At 41.6% G+C, this 13,221-nt stretch overlaps 1 non-coding gene and 1 pseudogene across 1 annotated transcript; one reads left to right on the plus strand and one right to left on the minus strand.

Moving 5' to 3' along the window:
* Positions 1–169: 169 nt before the first annotated feature.
* On the minus strand, positions 170–252 carry trnal-cag (transfer RNA leucine (anticodon CAG)). The gene has a single exon. It is a non-coding gene; the product is annotated as a tRNA-Leu (tRNA).
* A 2,530-nt stretch (positions 253–2,782) lies between these two features.
* Positions 2,783–13,038, plus strand: LOC142957663 (uncharacterized; annotated as a pseudogene).
* The last annotated feature ends 183 nt before the right edge of the window (positions 13,039–13,221 follow it).

A 13,221-nucleotide genomic window follows, 5' to 3' on the forward strand; every position in this document is an offset into this window, starting at 1 on the left:
AACACATGGTCAGATTACATTGGTTGATAATGTAGAGGCTTACAAATGCTGCTGTTGCAGTAGTCGTGCAGTATTTTGTCAAATGCCTGCTCCTTGACATACAAAGCATTGCTAAGCTTTCTTTCACAATATCATGTTACAGTCAACGCAACCAGTGAAAAACAATTGCTGTCAGAAGTGGGATTCGAACCCACGCCTCCAGTGGAGACTGCGACCTGAACGCAGCGCCTTGGACCGCTCGGCCATCCTGACTGAAAAAAACCTAAATTTGCTTTGTTTTGCCATCTAATGAGCCTTTAAGTGCATTAATATGTTCCGCAAACACGACGTCTTGAATCAGTATTCATTGCCGGTGACCCCACTAACACTAAGACAGTTTCTTATTTGGCATCCGCTAGTACGTTATCTGTGCAGGGTATAGGACATAGAAGGCATACAACGGTACCAATGACAAAGAAGCTAACAAGACACAGAAACCTTTTCAGGCTAACTTAAGAATTTTAGTATGACATAATAATTATGTTAAAACCACAGACCCCTATCCATTTCTTGCTCAACAGGGCTAATTTTGTGGGCAGGCATTTTCATACAGAATCTGCATTTACCTTGGAAAAAGAATCCTAAAGATGGTTTTCCTTTTTGCGTTGCGTGGCTGTTGCATGAACCCAGCACAAGTTTCGATTGAGTTACGTTACATGTCAGAATAGTAAGAGAAGTCTACACATGGCAGAAAATCAGAGAGAGAGGTTTGGTGGTTTAAGTGGTGAGGGACATTCCCTAGATGTAAGAAAGCTCTTCCCTAGATGTAAGAAAGCTCTTGTTGCACCCTCGTCACAAACCGACAGTGACGAGTGAGACTCACGCAGCAAAGCCAATTATTAACTTAACTTAAAGGCAACATAAATGGCAACAGTGGTGTGTGAAATCAGTCATTTCAGCAGTGCAGGTGAGTGCATGAGTGGAAAGTGTGTAATGTTGTATAGCGTTGAAACAAACCACGATGTCAACCAAAAAACATATGAGTGTCTCAGGCAGGAGACAGGGACCTACTGAGACTAAAGTGGGTTTTTTAAAGGGTGCACTGGCACAAAGGGCCCATGTGTTGCCAGTGTTGCTGATGAGCTCAGGTGTTTCCACTCTGCTGATGACCCTTTGCCACGCCCACCTCTAAAAAGGTAAAAGGAAGCTGCCACAGGAGAGTGGCGCAGGAGTCCTAACTTTGCAGACTGGTCTCCACCAAAACAACCTCTTGGACCCTCACCAGTCCGGGTTCAAAGTGGGTCACTCGACTGAGACAGCCCTCCTTGCGGTGACGGAGTCGCTTCATGCAGCGAGATCTAAATCTCTCTCCTCTGTCCTGATTCTCCTGGACCTGTCTGCGGCGTTTGACACTGTTAACCACCAGATCCTCCTATCCACCCTCGAGGGGATGGGCGTTTCAGGCTCTGCACTCTCCCTGTTTGCATCCTACCTGACAGGTCGATCCTACCAGGTGTCATGGAGGGGCTCTGTGTCGGAACCACGCATACTGACTACGGGGGTTCCGCAAGGCTCAGTCCTGGGCCCCCTTCTCTTCTCGCTCTACACAACATCTCTGGGTTCTGTTATTCGCTCGCATGACTTCTCCTACCATTGTTATGCCGATGACACCCAGCTGGTCTTGTCATTTCCCCCCGGGGACACTCAAGTGGAGGCACGCATCGCTGCGTGCTTGGCTGACATCTCGAAGTGGATGACGACACACCACCTCAAGCTCAACCTGGACAAAACCGAGCTACTGTTCCTCCCGGGGAAGGGTTACCCGCACCGAGACCTGTCCATCACCATTGATGATACCGTGGTGACGCCAACTCAGACTGCGAGAAACCTGGGTGTGACCCTGGATGATCAACTGTCGTTCTCAGCAAACATTGCATCGGTTACACGCTCCTGCAGATTCCTGCTCTACAACATCAGGAGGATTCGCCCCTTCCTCACTGATGAGACGGCGCAGGTGCTAATCCAGGCTCTTGTCATCTCCCGCCTGGACTACTGCAACTCACTACTTGCCGGAGCCCCGGCGCTGGCCATCAGACCTCTGGAGCTTGTCCAGAAAGCTGCAGCTCGCCTGGTGTTCAATCGCCCCAAGTTCTCCCACACAACTTGCCTTCTCCGTTCTCTACACTGGCTACCTGTAAGAGCCCGCATCCAGTTTAAGACTCTGGTGCTAGCCTACAGGGCAGTGAAAGGAACAGCTCCTTCCTATCTCCAGGCCATGGTCAAGCCCTACACCGCGTCCCGACCACTTCGCTCTGCTACCTCGGGGCGACTGGTTGCCCCGTCGCTCAGAGGTCCCTGCGGCCGATCGACCCGGTCGCGGCTGTTTTCTGTCCTGGCCCCACAGTGGTGGAATGAACTCCCCACTGACGTCAGGACGGCAGAGTCGCTGCCCATCTTTCGGCGCAGGCTGAAAACTCACCTCTTCAAGAAGGCCTACCCTTCCGCTTAGCACTTACCTAGCATCTACTGTATTCATACTAGCTTATTGCACTTATTGTTTTTATATTAGCTTGTGGCACTTATTGCATTCCTTTGTTTCTGCACTGTACGTTGGCTCTGGTTTATGCTCTTAGATGCTTGTTTGAGGTAGGGACATGCACTTATTACTTCTGGTGACTAGTTGTTCTCTCAAACCGATGTTGAATACACTTATTGTAAGTCGCTTTGGATAAAAGCGTCTGCTAAATGACTGTAATGTAATGTAATGTAATGTCAAGTAAAGAACCTTAACTTATCTCTGAAGATGGTCACCATGGTGGTTTTTCTTCTGGCTTTTGTTGGAGCGGCATCTTCAGAACTCCCCCACAGGTGTGACCTGGAGCAAGCACAAGAAATGCCGACTCTTTGCTCAAATTACAAAAACATTTTACACCTCGAAGATGTTCAGACAACTTGAAGAGAACCAAATGCTGCTGCGAGAGAGGATTGATGCTATGGAAGGTAGAACCAGACTGCAGCTTGATTCTGCAAGCGGCAACATTCGTGCACTTGAAAGGTTAGTGACAAATGTTTCAAACGCACAAAAGGACCTAGAAAGGATGGTGTCACAAACTGAGATGGAGTTGAGAGCTGCAAAGCTGGAGGAACAGGAAGTTGACATTGCCAGCCTGAAGAGAGAAGTTGGAGAACTGGTCAAACACGGGGAGAGAGTCGGGGGAAACATCAGTGAGATTGAGGAGAGACTTGATGCAACTGAGAGGCAGCTAAGGGAGAGAAAAGAGAAACTTGAAAATCTGGAGTCAGAAACTTGGGCTGTGTTCAATGCCACACAGAAACTGCTGACTCTATACAAGAAGGAACTCTCCCACCTTAACTCGACGGCCCGGGAGCTTGTAGTCAAAGTCGAAGCCCTACTGAATGCCACGGAAATACAATATGACAGCGAAGGTAAGTTTTTAAGTCTGTATTATCTTAAAAAAAGAGAAATTTTAATGTTTTCATGAATTTAATGCAGAAATGTCCTTTTGATAATGACTCGCGCTTTCAGCTCAAAACTGAATGATCAAAAGGCTGAAGTTGATTGATTCAGGAATGTTGATGAACTGCAATGGACCAGCAGAAGGCTGACATTGACGGTCTCAAGAGCGATGAGATAGTCCAATCCCTTAACAAAAGCAACTTGTACCCTGAAAATAGATAAATACTGAGCTGCTGCTTTTTCATAAATGTGGAATGTAAAATTGTATGTTTAAAGTAACATTACTTTTTTATTTTATTTTTTTCCTGCAGAACTCAGAACTGAAGAAAGTGAACTCTTATTAGAGGTGATGCGCCTTAAAGCCGAAGGTAAGGGAAAGTATAGTTCAAGATGCTAAACACACACAACTAAATTTAACAATGTTTGCATTTCTTTCATCAGTCAATGCCAAGGTGGCCTTTTCTGCAACTATAATCGAATCCAACGATACGTTCACTGGACCCAGCATCAACAGCACCAACAATATTCTCATCTATAACCGAGTCTTCACGAACGTTGGCTTTGCTTACAACTGTAAAACAGGTATGTTCTAGATGCATAACCTTCAGAAAACTGACCAATGATTAATAGATCTGAAAGTATGCGTCTTTAATCAAATGGAATGCATCCTCTATATTATTGGATATCATCTGGGAAACATTGGTTTAGTAATATGGTCAGAACATTGCAAAATCTTCCTTCCACGGCCTCTGAAGCTTTTCCACAAGTTGCCTATAAGTCCATCGAGCTTTGTGTGTTGGTGATTTTGTTACTTTTAGAATAAAGGTGGCTAATTGTTTCCCCCAGTTTGTAATCTTTATGCTAAGCTAACCAGCTGCATGGCTTTATCTTCAACATGCAGACATAAGAGTGGTATCGATCTTATCATCTAACTGAGAAGATGATGTTTATTTGTGTTTCCGTTGAGTAGAACAAAGTATTAAGAGCAAACTAAGGACAAATGTTTTTCTAACTTCTTGATGTCATTGCATTCTTCTCTTCAACAGGCATCTTCACTGCTCGACTGAAAGGCGTTTACCACTTTTCATTCATGACTTTCGGCTACAACGGTCACACTTCAGGAGCCATCCTGGTGAAGAACAGGCATTACCAAGTGAGCACCTGGGAATTCAGCAGCTCAGATAACAGTGACACCACTAGCAACACGGTAATCCTTGAGCTGAATGTCGGAGAGACCGTCAATGTCATCATGTGGAAGGGTGGAAAAATACATACAAGTGTCTTCAGTGGGTTCCTCATCTTTCCAACATTGTAGATTTTAGAATAGAATGAGATGCCACGTTTGTTTATTCAAGGACGCATGTCTCAATCTGTTCTTCTTCCTTTCAGCAATTTCTCATGTAAAGTTTAAACATTTTGAAGGATTGTGGAAATGTCAAAATAAAACAAATATCTTGTTGTAAAACAGTTTTTGGCTTCCTGTGCATCAAACACCTCACTAGTTAAATATGTTTTTAAAACCCGAGGTCAACATATGAACATTGGGTTGTACATCTCGACGCTGTCTAGGTTGGTGTTGATCTCCACCAATGGCATAGAGACGCTCTTCGTGTGTCAAAATAAAACAATCACTACAGCTTACTAACTTTTTCCTGGAGCCTTCAGCCGGATCTCATGGGCTTCATCACGGGGTTGAGTTTGCTTCGTCGTCATGTAGATGGCTCACTTGTTTTCATGTGACCCAACATGAAACTTATTCATTGATTTCTGAGAAAAAAATGTATTTCACTTGATCTTCAATAAACACAAATATCATAACAAGTTTAAGTAGAAGAGTATTTGTTAGTATTTCTACATTCGACTTGACATGTGTGGATGTTATGCAATGTAATATATGATATATCATGTTGGAGCATCACTGCACTGCTGTGTGAGATACTGAGCTGGGGACTGGCATACCAGTGACAATGTCTGGTGATAAATTAGTGATCTTTCACTCCTACCTGCTGGATATCTTAGATATTTCAGCTTTTTAAGAATATGAATAAATGTCTTTGAACTTCCTCTCTAGGGACTACTTCTTCTGTAGAACGGATTCATGGCTGAAAAGAAACAAATGGAGAAAGATTGTAACTGCCACAGGATTGTTTTTGTGTCAACATTTACAGAAGACAGGATTGGCTTCTTGTAGCAACAAAAGCTAATTCTATGACAATAACTTAAAACTTAACACAAAAATAATTTACAATATTTTCTTTGTTGACGGGGCGACATGCACCAAAGGTCAAATACGAGGCCAGATTTACAAAAGCAACTGCTTGCATAAATATGGCAGATTGTGTCAGAACTTGCTTATTTGTTGTAATAAGTGAAAGGTGTCGACATGGTCGAGAGGGAGATGATCTCACTTTGCAATTCGCAAGTTGCAAATTTGTCAGAACAGGCCGAAGGGACTTTGTTTTAAGGGGTCACGATCCATAAAGGTTGAGTATCTGGCCTGCTGGTACCATGTTACCACAAAGTAAAATCTTCTTGTGATCATTTAACACCAGATATCAGTTCAACCAAAAAGTGATCTGACAAGAGAAATGTCAGAAGATTCAAAGAAAGTTAGAAAACATTACACATTGTGAAACACAGCATTAAAGAATCAGTTTGACTAATCACCCAGACCTACTCTGACTGTTCCACAGACATCACTTTATTTGTGTTGAGTTAGAAAATGGATTTAAATGCTAAAACATGCTAAGTTTCCAAATGTTATACTTCACACACCACACATTTAATCACTACAAAGCACCAAAGTATTTGAATGTCGTGGCTCCACAGAGGTGATTTCAGTAAACTGACCCTTAAAAAAGAAACAGCACAGCTGTCACACGAGGAGCTTAAATCAATTTAAATCATTTAATTTACAGTTATTTTTGTGTTTTCTCATAATATTGAAGTGAATTCCTCTTTTGCACTCGTACTTTCGTTTTGTTTGTCCCCCTACATTTTGTGTAAAGTACGTTCTATCCTGATCCAACTTTAGGTCTCACTTAAACGAGGACACTTGGAATCTTCATCTGCAGATGAAACACAGAACAGGATCACTGTTACCTGCCACCAGTTTGTACCATCAGACCAACTTTAATATCCAGCCTTGGTGAAAACAACAGAACATCAAATGTGAAAAAATAAACCGTCTTAAAGATAATGTGCACAGAAAAACAAGACTTTGATCATCTGTATCTTGTCTGTTCATGAGCATTCTCATTTGAAGCTGTGTGGAAATGATTGCTTTTTAATTAGGTGCATAAATTCACTTTTTTAAGACTAACCTTCTAAAAAAAAGGACGACTACTGAAGAACAAGTGTTTAAAGTGGTTGGAATATATATAAACTGACTTGTCTTTGCCCTACAGCTTTAAATTCAGTTCATTCAGGTTTGAAGTGGTGTCAATAAAAACAACACTATTATATTCTTCTTCTCCTCTAAAAAGAGACCTTTGTGTGCAGGCACTTTATCTGTGGTTATTGAAACCACTTGTTTCAGCTCTATTCTCCTCCTTTACAGCATTGTTGGGCAGTGAATGAATGCGCTCCATGAAAATGTGATAATTCTCAATGAGCTTCCCGGTTATAAGTCCAGGTCCGGATACAACGGCGTCTGGGTCCGGAACCGGACGGCGCTCCATCTATCAGTGACCCTGTCCTACAGCGATAAACAGACTTGTTTCTATGTCTTCATGCTTCTGTGGAAAAATGTCCAACTCTTCTCTTTTCTTTACACTGCCTCACAGCTGAATAATATCTCATCTCTGTCATTCATTAACTGCAATGAAATTATTTGGAAAAAATTTAGACAATCGCACAGCATGAAAAACAAACAGTCACACGGCAGATAAAGCTAGTGGGAAATACTATCTTCTTCACCCTTTGACTCATGACAGTAAGATATTTGAGCACTCCTTCCAAATCTTTTCAACTTTGACACAAACATCTAACTTCGCGACATCCTCTGTCCCAGGACCCTCACATCAGAACAGGAAGAACTCCCCCAAAAAAAACCTTTAACGGGGAGAAAAGAGGGAGAGAGCTTAGAGAGAGCAACAGAGGAGGATGCTCTATCAGGATGGACAGACGTGTGATAGATGTCATGTGTACAGAATGAACAACATCACAGAGTTACAACACATTCAATGACAGAAATGATTCCTATAATGAGAGTAGTGAGCAGAATAATGATGGAAACATTACGACTGCTAATAACAACAGAAGCAGTGGATATAGAAGAATAACAATAACAGAAGCAGTAATGGTATCGGTAATAGCAATGCGACTACTAATAATAATGATAGTAGCAGTGGGTGGCCGGCAGGACCAGGGTCCAGATATAACCAGGATCCATGGAAACCGTGGATCACTTCCATCTTCATTCATTCACTTTTGTTCCTTCCAACCCTCATAAAAGACAGGTTCCAATATTCTACAGTGTCCGGCATACAGAGAATGATTGACGTCCTAATTGAAGACCCTTCTTGATGAGAGAACTGACAGATTGTGCTGACATGTAAATGTAACAGACTGGTGACGCTGTTTCATTTATCGCATTTGAATATTGAACAATGTACAGCAGGTTAGGTCTTTGAAAATGAAATGTCAAATGTCGTTTTCATTATCAAATTGTTAGAAAATTGCAATATCTTTTTCCTTTAGGCATACAAATTGTTTGCATTAATGGAAAATCAGGTTACATTATTTATATTGCATTAAATAGCGTTTTCTTTTTCATCTTAATATGGTCATAGAACGGCCATATAAGTATTTGAAAAAAACAATAGAATAATTGTCTTTCTTTACATCTTAACTCAAATAACACGAACATTTGTGGGAAATTATAATGCTACTGCGGAATACATTTTTCGTTTTCAAGTTTGCATTATTGTGTTAAAGAAGTCCTCATTAGGCTTCCAGACTACACAGCTCAAGAAGGAATACCATGTAGGGTAGGTGATGCACTACTTTTTATGCTCCACAGTATTTATAGTCATCTTGCAACAACTGCCAGCTCTGTTAGGATCATGTTCTTTGACTTTTCTAGTGCTTTTAATACAATCCAACCGCACCTTTTAGCTAAAAAACGTATGACACTCAAACTGCACAATACAACTGTTGCTTGGGTTTTGGATTACCTTTTGTCTCGACCACAGTTTGTCAGGCTTGATAACAAACTGTCTGACACTATCTTAACTAAAACTGGAGCACCACAGGGAACAGTTTTATCCCCCTTTTTATTCTCACTTCATACAGCTGACTACAGGCAGAGCCATGTGTCCTGTAACATCCAGAAGTTCTCAGATGACACTGCCCTGGTTGGTCTACTTACCCGAGGCAACGACCTGGCCTACAAACGGGAGGTTGAATCTTTTGTCAGCTGGTGTGATGAACAATTTTTAAAACTAAATATTGGAAAGACCAAAGAGTTGGTTATTGATTTTAGAAGGAAGAAGGAGGAGGTCTCCCCAGTGACAATTGCAGGTCAGCAGATAGAAATTGTCCAGTCGTATAAATATCTCGGGGTCTATCTGGACAGTAAATTAAACTGGAAGAAGAACACTGATGCTGTTTTTAAAAAGGCTCAGTCAAGACTCTTCTTCCTGAGGAAGCTGAGATCATTTGACATCAGCAGGAAGCTTCTTCATGTTACCTATCAGGGGATCTTGGCTAGTGTTCTTGTTTATGCTGTGCTCTGCTGGGGGGGGGGGGGGCGGCATCACTGCGGATGATAGAAACAGGATCAATAAGATGATCAGAAAGGCTGGCTCAGTGATTGGCCTTACCCCAGACTCACTAGAGGTCACTGTTAAAAAGCAAACAAGGGCCAAGTTAAAAACGATTGTCTTGTTTGAAGGCCGTCCACTACACGGTGTCTTCAACGGACTCTGAAGCTCATTGAGTGAGAGACTCAGGAGGCTCCAGTGTTCTACTGAACCACTAAGATGGTCTTTCGTTCCAGCAGCACTGATGTCGATCATGTTTTATATGGCATTGTCTGGTGTTATTTATCCTTTGTAATGTGTTTTTGTCTGTTGTGTACTGTGGACTGTGTCGTCTGTATGAGTTTGTGGGTGGCAAATGAGTTTCCCCCACTGGGGATTAATAAAGTGTTCTAATCTAATCTAATCTATGAAGATAAAAAAAAACACACCCAGGGAGAAGAACTACAAACAAACTAGAGCAACATGTTTGAGTATTAAACTAAAATCACCTGAGCTTTCCCCGCCCATCTCCATATCAGCACACTATATAGCAGCCTCTTCACCGCAGTCACTGACAAAGCTTCAGTGTGCATCACGTCTTTGTTTTCTAGCATCTGTGACCTGTTTGCTTGAACCAAACTGTTGCGTACCTGCCTGCCTGACCCTCTGCTGGACTTTTGAACGTCGTGACTGTAAGTTTTTGCAACTTCTCCATAAATCCACCAAAGTGATTCTGCTGCTTTCACATTTCTATCTTCATTCTTTTTTTTTATAATATGAATGACACATAATATAATAAACCAAACACTGCTTTAATGTTGGTTTAGTGCTACAAACTGCTGGTGAGTGTAACAGGGATCCTGTTCTCTGTTTCTTCTGCAGATGAAGCTGTCTGTGTTGCTGATGTTGGCGCTGCCGGCTCTGTCCTCAGCCGGCCTAGACAGCTGTGAGAAGTACGTCAGCTGTAACAAGTACCAAGAAGCAGGTAAACTGAAACTGACATCACAGTGTGAATCTTCCATGTTGCTGTTTCTTTTGTCCTCATGTGTGCATCACTTCAAATGGGATAACGACAGAACTTGAAAATAATTTAATTAAATTTTAAAAAAAGATGTAAAAGAGTTCATTTTAATCTTGTGAGAAAACACTGATTTCATTTCAACTGATTTAAGTTGCAAGTGTTTCAGCCGCTGTGGAGCCAAGACATGCAAATCATTTTGGTTTGATGTGTTGATGATTTAAGATTTCAGCGATGATTAAATCTGTGGTGTGTTAAGCATCGCTAAATCTGATTTGAGAATTAAAACGCCTCCTTTTCCAAGTTTCATCATTTGTTTATAACTTGATGAGGATATGAATTGTGTTAGCACAAATGCAGGAAGCAAAAAAGACATGAACATAGACGGGAAAGGAGGAATTAGTTTTAATATTTGGAGAAAACAAAAAAAGCTGTTTGTTTATTATTATCATTATTTTTATTTAAATTGATCTAAATTCCTAGTATTACAAATGTGCTTTTTGGTTTTGTGGTCAGTTCACAGAGATCATGTTTTTTGATGCCACGCAAATTGTTGGGTTTGTTGTTTTGAGGATTTAAGGAATCTCAGTGGTGATTCAATTTATGGTGCGTGAAGCATCATTATATCACATTATAAAACTCAGCAGCAGAAGACTACAATGTGTAAAATAACAATACTGTGTAAATCTACGCTACGGTATCCCAAAAAGGTAATTCAAAATCTAACTGACATGATAGCCGTCTATGTTGGCTTTCTTCTTGAGTCACGTCAGTATATAGGTGGTGATAAAGGTGACGTCAACAATACCTCAAATACCATAAAAGAATATTCTGAGCATGCTCAGTGAGCTTATTCTCCCTTGGCAATGTTAACAAATACTAAAGCATAGTGAAGCAACAGCTAATTATGTATTTATTTATGCATACTTGATATTTGGTTTCACGGTAAAAACTAAATTGAACTCATGTGGACGAACGATGAGGTGGAGTTCCTGCTTAGCGTCACTTTACAAGAAAACGTTGATTGGGAAGTTATATGAAATATTCAGACATCTGAGTGGTTTAAAGAACAGTATCCTGCTAAGGGAAACTCTGAGAAGGTGGGGAACCAGTTTCCTAAAGCAAAAGACATGATAAACATTAATATCATATCAACCAGACCGTCCGGTCAAAGTTCTGTGGGACAGTTGACACTGGATGCTGAATGGGACACGGTAGTGTTGTTGCTTTGCTTCAAGCTCTGTGAAGGTTTACTTCAGGTCTGTTTGACTGATCTTTGCTGGTTGTTGTTTACATGAAACCATCTGTTGTTTTCAGAAGCTTCCCAAAAATTGAATGTGTCCACACATAATATACAGGATTATTTTTTAAGTACACCTTAAAAGGCGTTTTAAAAAAATGTCTATTTTAGTGACTTAAAACTGTGTTTGCGTGTGGACGAGAGACCAAAACATTTGTCCCTTTGTTGAGTCACTGCAGGCTTTTCTTGCTTCAGATATCCAAGTTCTCTGGAAATTACAGTTGCTGACGTCCCTTGAATTGTGATTTAAAAATCATATCAAGGTAAACGTTTTGCTTATTGCTCTCCATCGGCCAGATTTTGTTTTGCCCGATAAAGAATTCTTCAAAACTTAGCTTCAAAAGGATTAGAAACGATTTGATTGAGTACTGATGTCATGTGGTTTATACTTAAACTTTGTTCCTATCTGCACCTTTTGCCCTGCTTTTATAGTCCTGATAGTCCAAATCTGGAGGAAAGGGTTCCTAATATCTCTGATAACGAAATGACAGATCAAGCTCTTCCAACTCCTGTGGAGATCAAGACCACGTTGGCCCGGTATTCATTGTCCAACTTGTATCAAACCAACCTGGAATGGAAGGCGTTTGATGGCTCTCTCCCCGATGGAGCAGTTTCAATCTACAACGAATATGTTGGACGCATTGACTATGTTTGCCAATATGACTGTATTGCCGGCTTCTACAACCCTGACATGGATTCAACTCCTTCCTGCCACTACCCCTTTGGCGGTAAAGCTTATCTTGGCTCCCCATTTCAGATCCTGGTGAACAAAAACAACTTTGAGTTTTTGGAATGGAAGGATGACTCCTACGGTTCAGTGCCTCAGAATTCAGTCAGTACCTGCTCCAGAGACCTTTATGTTGGGAAGAACAAGTATGGTCTTGGAAAGGTGGATGTTAAAAATCCGGCCTTCTACCTTCCCTGGAAGGGTTAAGAGTATTGGTACAAGACCTACCAGGTCCTGACCTTTAACAAAGATATTTACAGTGAGCACATCTCTGATGTCAAGTACAAGACTGATGAGGTTAAAATCATCACTTATCCTCCAGAGACCATGGACAAAGCTTCCATCACCAACAAGGACTGCCAGGCAGTGACACAGACAGCTTCCCTCTCAAAGACGATCCAAGAGGAGCAAAGGTGGGACACCAGCTCTTCTATCACAGCGTGAGTCAAAACTGCCATCACTGCTGGAATCCCCATAATTGCCTCTGCAAGCATTGAGATTAGCGCGGAGACGACCCTCCAGTTAAGTGAGGGGACAACTTATACCAAGTCGATCGCCCACACTGTTTCTGTTACGCACAATGTCCCACCAAACCACTCCTGTGGTGTCAGTATGGTGGGGTATAAGTACGGGGCAGACATCCCTTACACTGCACGCCTCAGCCGCACCTACAGCAACGGGAAGACCACATGGACGTCCATCTCTGGGACCTACAAAGTTGTCCAAATGGGAGAAGTCCGGTCTGTGGTGGATCCCTGTCAACATGTACCTGATCCCACAGCCTGTCCCTGAAATAATGATGGAGGCTCAATGAGATACAGTACCTGACAAATTGTATGTTGGATACCCTTAACAATGAAATCAATCTAAAACATTAACCTGCTTTTATGTTTTATTTGCCTTAATAAATCTTATAAGACAATAAAAATACTTGGCATTAACTGTTTCTTCTTTTTAATAGTGGAATATGAGTGT

This window comes from Anarhichas minor, unplaced genomic scaffold (genome assembly GCF_050575085.1).
Source record: "Anarhichas minor isolate MPS153535 unplaced genomic scaffold, ASM5057508v1 ptg000025l, whole genome shotgun sequence".
Lineage (NCBI taxonomy): Eukaryota > Metazoa > Chordata > Actinopteri > Perciformes > Anarhichadidae > Anarhichas > Anarhichas minor.